The sequence below is a fragment of the Zonotrichia albicollis genome, chromosome W (genome assembly GCF_047830755.1).
Source record: "Zonotrichia albicollis isolate bZonAlb1 chromosome W, bZonAlb1.hap1, whole genome shotgun sequence".
Taxonomy (NCBI): Eukaryota; Metazoa; Chordata; class Aves; order Passeriformes; family Passerellidae; genus Zonotrichia; species Zonotrichia albicollis.
This window is the reverse complement of record NC_133859.1, coordinates 11018767-11032474: the sequence shown is the minus strand read 5'-3', so window position 1 is coordinate 11032474 and position 13708 is coordinate 11018767.

The window sequence follows — 13708 nt, the reverse complement described above, 5'->3', positions numbered from 1 at the left end:
TAAAATGGACTCTCATGCTAAACAACAAAGAGACTTGTCTTGTCTGTTTCCCCTGCCGTTGGGTTGTGGCCTCCCTGGACATGATCATGTCACTGTAGCCACACTCTGCAACATTTCACTTAGCTTAATTAAAAACAGAAAAAAAACCTTTATAGCAAAGTTATTTTAACACCCCACATATAGAATTCATTTTAATATTAGTGAAAAGCCAATATTATTATATGCATCTATAACAATCCCCCCTCTTATTCTTTATAAATCATTTGGCTTCAGCAATATTTCTTGTCCACTTGCATTCTTTGGATTACGCTGGTAATTAGCCGAATAAAACAGGGAAGAAACATCAAAACAGTTGTAACACTTAAAAGGAAGAAGTCTTAACTTCTTCCACCATTCCATCCCCAATACATTACCCCACCAGCTAGTTTTTAACATTGTTTCTTGATTTTGGACCGGTACCTGGGTTATTTTTCTGATATCTTTTGCTTTTTCCAGGATGACATCCCTGTTGTCATCTATTTTCAACAATCTGATATATTAAACTTTCCAGAACCACCCCCTTCTTTAGCCAGTAAATAGTCTAAAGCCAGCCTATTCTGATACACTACAGTTTTTGTTTGGCTTTGCTGACTTCATATTAATTCCACTGCTTGAGCAGCTTTGTTTGTTATCATATCTATAACTACTTGGAATCTTATAATACTATTCAGCATATAATTTGAGGCCAATACAGAGTTAGATTGCTGTGCTGGTTTTAACTTTTTGTTTACTAATTGTTCTTTTACCAAATCTTGGACTATATCTCTAAGATCAAATGTAAAACAAATCCGTCTCTCTCCTTTTGGACATTCAATTCCAAATCTATTACAATTTTTTCCTAAGTTTCTTGCAATTCAATATTTTTCCCTGTTTTGCCTACAGGTACTTAATTTGGATGTTATAACAGTGATTGCTGACATGGATATGTGTAATAAAAAAAGGAACTTTCATTTCTTGCCATGTAATGCTTTCGGTAGCATTTGTGACACCATCTTGCCGGTATCCCGAAAGGGAAAAGACAACAAATGATTGACAGAAACAGGAATAACAGGGGTCTGGTATGGCTTATACCCTTGTTATAGGTTAGTTGCGGTGGGGAATCAATTACTGACTAGTAAGTCCAAATGAAATGAATTTATTGGTGGATAATCATCACCGACTAGTGAGTCAAATTTAAAATGAATTTATTAATTGTTAGAGCAAGCGATAATAGGCAAAGTCAGCGCTGGGTGAAACCAACAAAAGGCTTGCACCCACCCAGGAGCGCTGGGTGTGGCCGTGGAGTCACGGCTCCACCAACGGCCCACGCTCTTCTGATATTTCGTGGAGTTTTTATACAGTCCAGGTTGACGTGTCTTTCAGGGTAGTACTCTGCGTATTCTTCTCCTGCTGCTAGGTGGTCATAGTCCGCCTCCTGGAGGTCTGAAGATGAAGGCCGGTATTTTCCTTATTTGATAGGTTTATCTGATTCCTGGAATTTTAGGCTCAGTCTGCTGAGTTCCTGGAATCTTAGGTTTACTGAGTGGATAAGCTGATACTGTGCTATCAGTCATAGCAAGCCCATCACCCATGTTAACAGTTTACTAAGCAGATAAACAAATGTCTGTGAAACCCATTGTCTTTTGTTTCACCTTCCTTATCCTTTTAAGTCTGGAAATTTATTAGGCAAAAAAATTGAGGTGGTGCAACAGTCTTACTGGAATAACTTCATCAGCTTTGATGAACAAACTTAAAGTTTTAACACATTACACCCCCACCTTCTCTGCCTGTGGGGTTGCAACCCATAGCAGGTGTATATGAACTTCTTGACAGCGAGTACAGTGGTCAACCCAGGCTTGCCCTCTTCTTTCCTTGTCACTTCCTATTTGCTGATTTCCAGGCAAATAGGTTTTTTTGACACTCCTTAACCGTAGTTTCCCACCATTTCTCAGGTATCTCCCATTCAACAGGCACTAATAATTTCCATCCACAAAACAAAATTATTATTTCAATTGTTCTTAGTTCTATCTGGATAGGGGACAGATTTGGTACTTGACACTTCCTGCAACAAGAGTGTCAGTTTTGTGAACTAAAATACCAATTTTTTCCTAGAATTTAAACATTTACATATAACCCAGCTAGTGTGTCCAGTACTGGGATGAATAAAACAGAGTATGCAGTATGGCACTGATGGAAATTGTAATTCCTCCTCTTCTTTATATAAGTCACAGGCTAATATTGCAATCATACTGTTGTTATATTACTTCTAGAGTCCCGTACTATTGTAATCATATTGTTGTTATAATATTTCTGTAGTCCGTACCTTCTGAGCAGTTCTTCTCACATGCAGCTCTTCTCAGCAGTACAGTTCCTCGTGACTTCAATCAAAACTCCTCTAAGGCCCTCAGCTCACCCCCCTTTTATCCTAGTAGCCTTCACGAGCCACAGCTGCTGCCCACCTAAGGACTTCACAGCTGTAGCTCATTTAGAATAACTAGGACTGGGGCAAGGCCACTTATACAGTACATAGATTTTACAGGGACTCTCACTAAAGGCTAAGGCCAGAATATGAGAATTCTCTGATGGAAACAGTCCTGATCCTCCTGTTCGAAGTGGGAGTATTCCTCCCCAAAGAGGTGTCAGGGCCTCTCAGGACTTATCCAGGCTGTACTTGAAACCACTGATGTAAGCTTGGCCTTATGTCCCAATTAGATGTGATTATTTGTACATTCTTTGGATCATTTGAGTCCTCCCAGTTCATTACCACCCAGTCGCCATTTGAAAGTCAATTTGGTATCACCCGGTTTTGATGTGATAATCGATTCCTCAGGTTCCTTCACAGGTCCTTTGATTCTGCTGGCATGAATCCACTCTCTTTCCCTGGTTCAGATTGCTGCTTCGGTAGTACCTGAAAAGGACTTCTTAATAGCACGGGGACAGTGACAAGAGGAAAACAATACTACATCAGCATTTCCCATCAGCATTCCCCAAAACTTTCTGGGTTTAGCAAAAAGCTTTTTTCGACAACCGTCTCTTCTCCTTGTATCCAGCTGTGCTAACAGCTGCAGAGGCAAATCCTTCTTTCTGTGAGCCACAATTAGTTAAACAAGAAAGGCCAGGCCAATTTTAACACAAGATGAATCACATCTATTGCTTTTTACCCTCTGGGCAATATTTACCTTTTTTAGCATGACAGACCCATTCCTCAGAACAAAATCCCCCCTTCCTAACAGCAAGAAAAAAGAAAGTAAAGAAACAGAAAGAAAAAAAGAAATCTTGCTTTAAAAATAAACTGTAATAAGTAACAATATATTTGTTCATTAATAGCTAGATGATGATTTAAATTAAAAACAATAGCTAAATAGATTTTGTAGAATATCTATAGGGCTGTATGGGAAATGTTTAAGTAGTGCTTAGGCTACAAACCCCCCCTTGGTAACCAGATTCAGCCACATCTGGTAATAATTACTAACCTTGTAGAATTGCTTGCTCTGCAAAAATTCTACCCTATAGATATAGGAGACTTTCTGAAACACATATGGTAACAATTATTAACCTTGCAAGAATGCCGAGCTTAGAAAAAAGACTTATAGGTATGCCTTATAAGGAAAGCGGCCAAAGAGGAAGACTTGGGGCCTTCATCCCACGACCACCAGAAGGCAGAAAAAAGACCCCTAGCAACAGGAGGAGCACTCGCAGAGAACAGATCACGTCACCCAGGAATTCGGAAAAAAAGGACAATAAAAAGCGAACTTGAAAGAGGGGAGGCGCGCACCTAAGAGAGCAAGTCTCCTGGCCACCCAGCGCTGAATCTTGCTTATTCTTGCTTGCATAATAATAAAGATTATTGTACAATTCTTAAATTCGGTCGATTCGTTTATCACATAAACAACTTTGCGAGGTTTGGAGAGTCAGAAAGATATTAAGGCTATCTCTGCCTTGATTTTATCTCTTGTGCTGGCCCCTCTTCCTCTTTTCATAGCAGCACTTTCAACGCTGTCTCTCGCCTTTCCCCTGCTGCCGCCACAGCACCGTAGCAGCCCTGGCAAGGGTGGACCCTGCCCTAGCGGGAGCAGTGACTCACAAACAGCCACCTGCGCAGGGACCCTGGGGTCATGCCTTGCCTCCCTCTTGCCCTCTCTGTCCCTCGACCCACCTACTGGGGCTGAGGTTACCATCCTGGACTCAGGACATCGGCAAGCTGGAAGCTGCCCCTGGCAGCTCCGCCACTGAGCCAGCCTGCTCCTCAGGGACAAACCTGCACGATCCGTGCCCAATGTTATGAACAAAAATTCTGCTAATTTTTTTGTGAGAAAAGGTTACAAAAATCAGCCAGATCACTGTTGCTGCCGAAGTTCTGCTTGTTTTGTTATTGTAATTACGGGTCGTTGTGGCTAATTGCTCCTTTTGTATTAGCAGAGCCTTGCCCGAGGCTAAGTTGTACTTTTCCCCAGAATGGTGAAGAGACCTGGGGAAGGGCTATGCAAAGTGACTCCAGGACCAGCATGCTGTGGGGGACTACTGCTCCAAACGTACTGAGAAAACCCCAAAAACAACGAGCCAAATAATAGTTGAGAGATTGGAGTGATGTCTGGACGTCAGGAACGGGGTGCTGAGCCCGCAGAGATGCTGAACACCTTTGTAGTCCCTCTCACCCTGAGCACGGGAGTCGTCCCGACGCCAGGATCGGGCGGGAAGGAACTGAGAAAACTAACATCCGATGGGGTCACCACACCTTAAAGACTCCCGCGAGGACCGGACTGGACCCCCAGCTCTGCCCCTAGTGGATAAAGCTGCGCATATCCTCCTCCTCCTCCTCCTCGTCGCCCTGGGAGAAACGACGGGAAGCTGCAGACCCGTCCGAGCTGCCCAATCCTGAGCTGAGCACTTTTAAGAAAGGCATTAAAAGGAGAAAAGGTCCCCTGCCCTGTTCATTTCACCCAACACCATCGCTGGGCCGGTGAGCGTATCCGGCAACTCCGCGCCCTTCGGGACCCTGGCACAACCAATCCAGCTCCCAACCCCTAGCAGCGCCCCATGCAAACCACGCCTTGTGCCACCTCCACCGGGTGGGTGAACACTGGGAGTTGCTGCACCAAATTACTCCCATAGATCAGCCTCTGCCACAGCCCCCTAGGACTTGATGCTTGCTCAAGAGTGGCCAAACACCTCCTAAACTTGACATTTTATCTGGTGTCCCTAGTTGCTCTTATCATTCATTTTTCTTCTGTAGGCATCTGGACAAACCATCAATATATTTTCTTTCCCCTTCTAGGAGGGCTTGTTCTGCTAGATCTTCCCAAACCCCAGTTTGGCATTGAACAACCTCCAAACAACCATGTGTTAAGGCACCTCCCTGCCCTTCATACAGAAATTGTATTCAAACTCCTGTTCTCCTCCAGTACCAAGTTACCATTATTCCACATTCCAACATCTTGGAGTCTGTTAACCACTCTTTTTTTTTTTTCCCAACCTCTCTTTTTCTTCTTTTTTTATCTTTTCTTCCCCTCTTTTTTTTTTTTTTCTCTGACTTAACACACTTTGGACCCCACGAGGTATACACACAACTAGTTTATCTCTAAAAGTAAGTCCACAGCCCTTTTTTCTTCTGATACAATCCCCATTTCCAGTTGCATCTGCAAGTCTCCCCCCAGCAAGCTGATGCCTGCCCCAGAAACCAACAAGACATCTCTGAGAGGAATGACGGTTTGTCTTTACAAACGAGCCATGGATCTGCTGGTAGATAAAACTAGCACTAAAAGAGATAAAAGAAACAATGGGAAGGATTCCAGTGATTAAAGAATGGAAAAAGATATTTGCCTTTACAAACAAACTGTAGGTTGGATGATAAATGAAATTGGATATTGAAAGATGAAAGAAACAATGGGGAAAAACCCCTAAATTCCCTAAGAATTAATAATTACAATGGAGGGTTATGCATTATGAATCATGATTTGAAAGGACTAAGATTTTAGCTGAGGGTTAGAACCAATTTATATTGAAATTAGATACACCAACGATATGTTAATTGTTAGAACCCAGGGCACAGGGAATATTTCTCTGCCTGCTCTGAGGGGTCCTGACACCCAGAGAAGCACTGCCTTTGACCTTTGCCCATGGAGAGGGCTTCCAAGACATCAGGATAGACTAGAGTCTACCAGAGTGTAAAATAGATAATAGCGAATAGTGTAGTTTGTCACAGGGTCAGAAATTTTGGTTTTGGGATTTTTTAGTAAGAAAGTAGATAGGAAGCAAGATGAAGGATTTCAAGCATTGTCTCGGGCTTCTTCCTCATGTACTCCATTTTCTACAGTGTTGGTGGCACAGAATGATTGGGTGAGGAAAGCCACCGTGCAGAGGTTATGTGGACAGACAAGGGATGAGTTATTGGTAGAAAAGTATGTATTAAGAGTTAATTGGATGAAACAACTTTAAAAGACCTTGAAACTACACATCTTGTAGCCATTTTGCAGTGCTTTACTGCACGCTTAGTCTGGTGTAGATGGCGTGCCAGAACTTTTGATAAGATAACAATGAGCAACAACCTGAAGACCGAAAAAGTTCTGTGGGTCTCTCTATCCTGGCACAGAACTGTTACAGCAGGGATTTCCCCATTGGGGGAGCCCCCTGTTGGGCCCAACGAGATGGCCCAAACCCCATAGTTAATGATTATTAGATGCTAAAGCTAATTGTTATATTATGAGCTCCTTTACAGAAGGAAATGGAGCAAGTGAACCGTTATAGGAACATATTGAAACCAGTAGAACAATGCCCAGCACCTGGACTCTATGTCAATCCATCACGAAGCAGAGGGCCTTGGATCATTCCAGAGGGTCACAGAGACCTGACAAAGACTTTCCTGACTTCATCCCTGGGACCACTGACCCAATTCGAGACCACCGACCCCTGACTACTAAAACTCCGGACAAAATGTTATACTTAAAAATTAAAACAGTTTTAAGTAGTGACCTGTAAGGCATACACGTGGTCAGGAAAGGCCTTTTGATAAATCGTGGGAGATGTTCCATGCGCAACTCTGTGCCTCTGTAGTGTTCTTGCAAGCTGAAATTGCAGTTGAAATCTTGTTGTCAGCCGAACGAGTTGTTGAACTGTTGTACTGAGCTCGGGCTTCTGTTGCTGGCAGAAGGGGATTTTACCATTTGCTTTGCCGCAGAAGGCTCAGTTTGGTAGCAACTGGGGCTAGCAGTCATAAGGGAAATCCTGGTCTAAAGTTGTTATGCTATTGTGAATGTGTCCTGACTGTGAGAACGATTGTGAGAGTGTTTCTTGAGATGTGCTGTTAGCACTAAGCAAGTGGGAGTTTGGACCCGTGGTTCCATTCTCTGGCGACTGAAACGGCTGGGGAAAAAAAAACGAGTGGGGTGCATTATCCTTAATAAAATCCCCTCCCCGCTGTGACTCTCTGTGTGTGTTTTGGTTACAGAGGATGGAATATATCGCAACACCCAGTGTTCACGTTAAAAGGGTTCAGACTGAGAAATTATAGGAGTGGAGCTTCTCTGTTCAGGTGTTTTTGTTTGTGGAATTTGAAATATAGAAGTTGAGTGCTTTAGTGTACTGTGTGTGAATTCAGTAAACTGGTGGATAGACAGGGGAAATGAGAGAGTATATTTAGAAGGTTTATATCAGATGTCTGCTGGGGGACTAGCGGCTTTGGATTGGGAGCAACTGGCTGTGGAGAATTTAGAGAGTTGAGAAGAGGCAAATGAAATAGCTTGCATTTGTGGGAATTTTCCTGCAGATTTAGTGCATCTAGAGGTTGGCATTGTGCATGAGTGTTACTGCAGTGCAAGATTTGTGCAGGACGCTATTATTGTTCTTCTGCTAACTGGTACAGAGAGTGTGCCCAGTGTTGACAGCTCCCTGATCAAGCTGATTTAGAATCAAGGATTTTAAAGCTGGTGTGTGCGAAGTCACATTTAGCACCTGAGCAGTGGGATGTGTGAGAAGAAGAAAGGGAAAGGACTGTACAAATCTGTGAAGCCAAGTTTGGGTGGAAGTGAGACAAGAAGCAAAGGAGGAGAGAATAAAGATTAGAGTGCTGGTTTTGTTAAAGAGAAGGGGAGCGATGGGAAGCAACCAGAGTAAAGAGATCCCCAAAAGTAGTCCTTTAGGGTGTATTTTGGCACACTGGAAGGAACTAGTAGGGTATGAAAAAATAGAAAATAAAAGGACCCCCATGAAATTTTCCATACAGTGGTGGCCACTTTATAGGCTTGAAGAGGGGGTTAGGTGGCCCCCAACTGGAACCCTACATTATGAGACTTGGTTACAGCTTATGTTCTTTTTGAGACAGGAGCAAAAATGGGAAGAGGCGATGCATTAAGACAGAGTGGAAATTTTTCAGAGTAGAAATCCATTTTGATTTAGGTGAAATGTACATCTTTAAATTGAGTCTGTAGCTTGCAAACATAGCTGTTTGGTCTGACTGCCTGTTTTCACAAAAAACCTATGCTCGAAGAAACTGCTTCAGCCAAAGGACAGAGATAAGGAAGGGCCCATTGAACTCTGAAACAGACAGAGAGACTGCTGCGGGAGACAGGGCAGGGTGACCCAGGAGTTCTTTCTGTACTTTCTGATAAAAAAAACTAGCTGCAAGGGTAACTAGCTGCAAATGTAACGTGAAATCAGTAAAGTGAATATATATGAACCTGTTGTGAAATTCCATGCATACAGATTAGTAAGGGAGATAAAAAAAGGATCTGGAGTTCCCAGAGGTACGCGTGTCTTGTTAAAGGAGAACGATCCCCACATGCATCCAGCACTGTAATAAACATACTGGCTTTACAACTTTTACAAAAGTTGTGAAAGATTTTTTCCTGCAAATCAGTATGCTGACACGTTTTTCTCTCTCTGGAATCACTCTGAGTGGCAGAGGGATTGTGGACTCAGAGCTCCCTCTGACTCCTTTGTGTTGGCCCTCGAAAAAGATAATGAGGCTAGTAGGGGGAGGCTGAAACAGTGTTGTAGTGCATGCTCTATAAATCAATGCTGCACACATCCAGACAAGGTATACCCAGCTGACTCACTGGAGCAAGAGTTGGGGGATCTGTTTGAACCACCCTCTAGAAGGCAAGGGGGGTGGAGAGGGGCAGAAAGTTTGGGAACAACCTCAACTCCATCTCTAGCTTTTGTTCTACCCCCTGATATCTCCGTTCAAACTCCAGCTCTTGTTCCACCCCCTGACATTTCTGTCCAAAGTCCAGCTCACATTCCATCCCCCACTACTATTTCAACCTCAGCTCCAGCTTTAAACAAAGCTATTTATATTTCAGCTCCAACTCTGATTTTAAGCTCAGCTGAATCCACTCCAGTTTCTATCTCAGGTTCAACTCCAGCTTCTACTCTATCCCCCACCTCGACTTCCCCTAAATCTTTCCAACTACCCAGCAGCGACAGTGAAGGAGAGAAGCCCCCTCCAGAGGATCCTATAGCATCCTGGACTCTGAAACAAACTAAGAAAATGATACAAGCACCTTTGAGGGAGGCACTAAGTCCTGAAGGGAAGACAGTGTTGGATAAAATTCCTTTTTCCACAACAGATTTAGAGGTTTGGGAAAAGATTGCTAAACGTTATCGTAGTGACCCGATAGGCATTGCAAAGAAATTGAAGTTTATGATTAAACAGCATTGACCTGATTGGTCAGATCTCCAGTTATTATTGGATGCCTTAACTGAAATAGAAAACCAATTGGATTTAAAGGTAGCAGAGGGGTTAGCAGAAGATGCTTGTAGAATAACACAGAGTGATATGAGATGTCTTTCCTCTTCAGGATTCACATTGAAATGCTAATGATGTTAGTGATATAGAAAGACTAGAGGATTATTAAGACTTCATATTTAGGGGGTTAGAAAGGGCAATCCCTAAAACAGTAAACTGGTCAGCCCTATATACAATTAAGCAGGGTCCCTCTGAAACACCTTCTGAATTTCTAGAACATTTGCGGGATGCAATGCATTGTTATACAACTTTAGATTCTGAATCTGAGGAAGGGATACCACATCTAGTGGGTTTATTCTTAGGACAATCTACAGAGGACATTAGACGCAAACTTCAGAAGATACAGGGTCCGACAGCATGGGATTTAGAGACTTTGCTAGAAGAAGCATGGAGAGTATTTAGTAAATGGGAAGAAAAGTGCAAAGAAGGGATGAAAAATTTATTAGCAGTAGTAAGGGAAGAAGAAAAAGGGAAATGTGGACAAGGGCCACTAAGGCAGGGACCACCTCGGCTAAGGAGAGATCAATGTGCATTCTGCAAGAGAGTTGGACACTGGAAGAACCAGTGCCTGGAACGAAGAAAAGGTGATGAACAAAGAAGAGGAGATAAAAAAGGGGGGACAGTGGTTGCCCATGTTCAGGAAGACTGATGTGGACTGGAGGATCTTACCCTAGGAGATCGTCTGGTTATAATGAAACTAGGGAACAAAGAAAAGGAAATTAAATTCGTGATAGACAGAGGGGCAACATATTCAGTGTTAAATAAAGCTTTAATACCAATAACAGATGATTATTATGTAATGGAAAAAGGGGCAACTGGACAATCTGAAAGAGCTTATTTTTGAAGGCCTTTGAAATATAAATTTGGGAAACAACAGGGAATTCACAAGTTCTTATATATATGCCCAATGCTCCATCAGCACTTTTGGGTAGAGATTTATTGGAACAATTAGAAGCAAAAATAATATCCAAAAATTGAGAGATTACATTGGAGGTTAAGGACCAACAATATGTGGAATTGTTAAGCCTGATGTTAATAACCAATGAGGCCAAAGTTGAAAGTGAAGATGAGATTCACAGGAAAATACTGGATCAGTTTTTTCCTGGGTTATGGGCTTCTAACATACCAGGGAGAGCAAAGAATTAACCCTCAGTGTAAATTAGGCTTAAAGAAGGAAAACAACCAGTTAGGGTCATGCAGTACCCTTTGAGAAAGGAAGACAGAGAAGGGATTAGCGCAGTAATTGAACACTTTTTACAGATAGGGCAATTAAAAGAATGTCAGTCTGAGTTCAATACTCCTATTTTACCTGTTATACTAGTGTCCTGGGGTGACGTTATGATGCTTGTATCCCCATTCATCTGTTCTGTGCCTTTAAGACCGGCTCTGAAGAGTGGAAGTTTTGTTTGGGTTTCTCTTATCAGGGACACAGAGGCGAGCAGTACATAGGGCTGTTTTTCACTTCTTGCTTCAGCTTGCTGCTTTGCTTGCTCCCTTTTTTCTGCTCTTGCTTCTGCTCTGCTTTGGCCTCTGCTTATTATCTAGTTCTAGCTAAACAGTCCACATTCCTTCCTGGACTGTTTCTCCTCTCCTGTTCCTGTGACCATCTCGAACCTGCTCCAGACTGGGACCCGGGAACACCGAAGGTTCGGCTGCAGCGGCTGGCCCAGCGCCGGAGGGACTGAGAACAGAGCAACCACTGCCAAAAGAGACTTTCTGATTTTGTCATCTTTCTCAGAGCGGTGTCATCGGGTATTGTTCATTTTGTGTGCGGGGGGGGGGGGGGGGGGGGGTGCTGTGTCTGTCAAATAAACAGGTTCTTTCCACCTCTCTCCAAGGAATTTTTTCCTGAACCGGTTGGGGGGAGGGGCCGTGTGGGTTTCGCTTTCTGAAGGGGCCCTCCTTTGCAGATTCTTTAACAAATTTGCCCTAAACCAGGACAACTAGCAAAAGATCTGGAATCCTGGGAAGCTCAATCAGAAGAAGGACAGCTGTTACAGTATGTAGACGACCTCCTGGTAGCTTCTAAAACTCAAGAGGCATTTATGGAGTAGACGGTTGTGCTGGGTCGACTCTATGATTCTTTTATCCCCAGTCGTCTTGTTCTGTTTATGCTGAATAATAAGTTTTGCACCTTTAAGACTTGTTACAGAGAGTGAATGGGGGAGAGAAAAAGCATGAAGTTTGTTTTCAGACACTGCACTCACTCCTCCACATTCCTGCTCCTGGACTGTGTTGTCTATGGATGGACAGACAGCGGGACAGAGCTCTCCTTTGCTTTTAGTTAGTTTAGCTAGCTGAGGCAAAGAAGTTCCCTGGACTGTGGGGTTTTTTTTTCTTTTTTCCCTTTTCTTTGGACCTGTTTAAACCTGCTCTTGGCTGAACACCAGAAGAGCACCGGCAGCTCACATCTGTGGCCCACCGGCTGGGCCTGGGCGTGGCATTTCCAGCACCGGAGGGACTAATAAGAGACTATGTGAGCTGAACTGCAACCCAGGGAGGGGACTTTCTGAGTTTGTCATCTCTTTTGGACCAGCAAGGGGTTTTATTGTTTAATATTGTTTAGGTTTCATTGTTTAATAAACAGATTTTTCCCACTTTTCTCCAAGGAGGTATTTTCTCCTGCAGTGGTTGGGGGGAGGGGCTGATTGAATCTGCTTTCCTAGAGGAGCCCCTTTGGGGGTTCTCTCCAAAATTTGCCCTGAACCAGGACAACGGTAAGCCTCTTAAACGTTTTGGGCCTACAGGGGTATTGAGTATCCCAGAAGAAAGCCCAGATGGTGAAGCAGTTATTTATTTGAGCTACGAGTTTAGTGCTAGACAAAGAACTTTAGGACGGGATCACAAGGAAGCAATATGCCAGACCCCAAAGCCCCAGACAGTAAAAGAACTGAGAACCTTTTTGGGCATGACTGAGTAGTGCAGGCTGTGGGTTTATAATTATGGACAGTCAAAACCCTATATGACTTGATTACAGAAGGAAACAGAGACCTCCAATGGACAAAAGAAGCAACATGACCCTTTGGCCAACTGAAGAAGGCCCTCATGTCATCTCCAGCCCTGGGACTTCCAGATGTGAGTAAACCATCCTTTTGTTTTCTCACGAAAAGAAGGGAATTCCTATGGGAATACTAGGGTAAGATCTGGGCCTGTACTGCAGAGCAGTCACCTACCTCTCTAAGCAGCTGGATGCAGTGCCTAAGGGATGGCCAGGATGTCTCATACCTGTTGCGTCAGTGGCAGTGAACATCCAGGAAACACGGAAGTTCACCCTGAGCCAGAAGATGACTGTGCTAATCTCCCACACAGTATCTGCTGTGCTGGAAGTAAAGGGGGGACATTGGCTCTCCACACAGAGATTCTTGAAATACCAAGCCATAATGCTGGAACAAGATGATGTAGAAATTGTGGTAACAAATATTGTGAACCCAGCTTCTTTTTTCAGTGGTAATATGGGAGAACTGGTGATCCATGATTACCTGGAGACTATTGAAGCTATCTACTCCAGTCGCCCAGATCTGAAGGACACCCCTCTTGAGGACACTGAGACCTGGTTTATTGATGGAAGTAGCTATGTCATCAGTGATAAAAGGCATGCTGGGCATGTGGATAGCACAAGCCGAGAGGTAATAGAGTCTGGATCATTACCAACCAACACCTCGGCACAGAAGGCTGAAATAATTGCCTTAACCCAGGCTTTAGAGCTGGCAAAAGAAAAGAAAATCAAAATTTACACAGGCTCGAGGTAGGTATTTGGGGTAGTCTATGCACACAGAGCCAATCTGCAAGGAAAGAGGACTGTTGAACTCACAAGGAAAAAGCATTAAACATGCACAAGAGATAATAAAACTGTTGGAGGCAGTCCAGCTACCTGAAAAGGTAGACATCATGCACATCAAGTCACACCAAAAAGTGAGCTCTGAATTGGAGGAAAGAAATTAGCTGGCA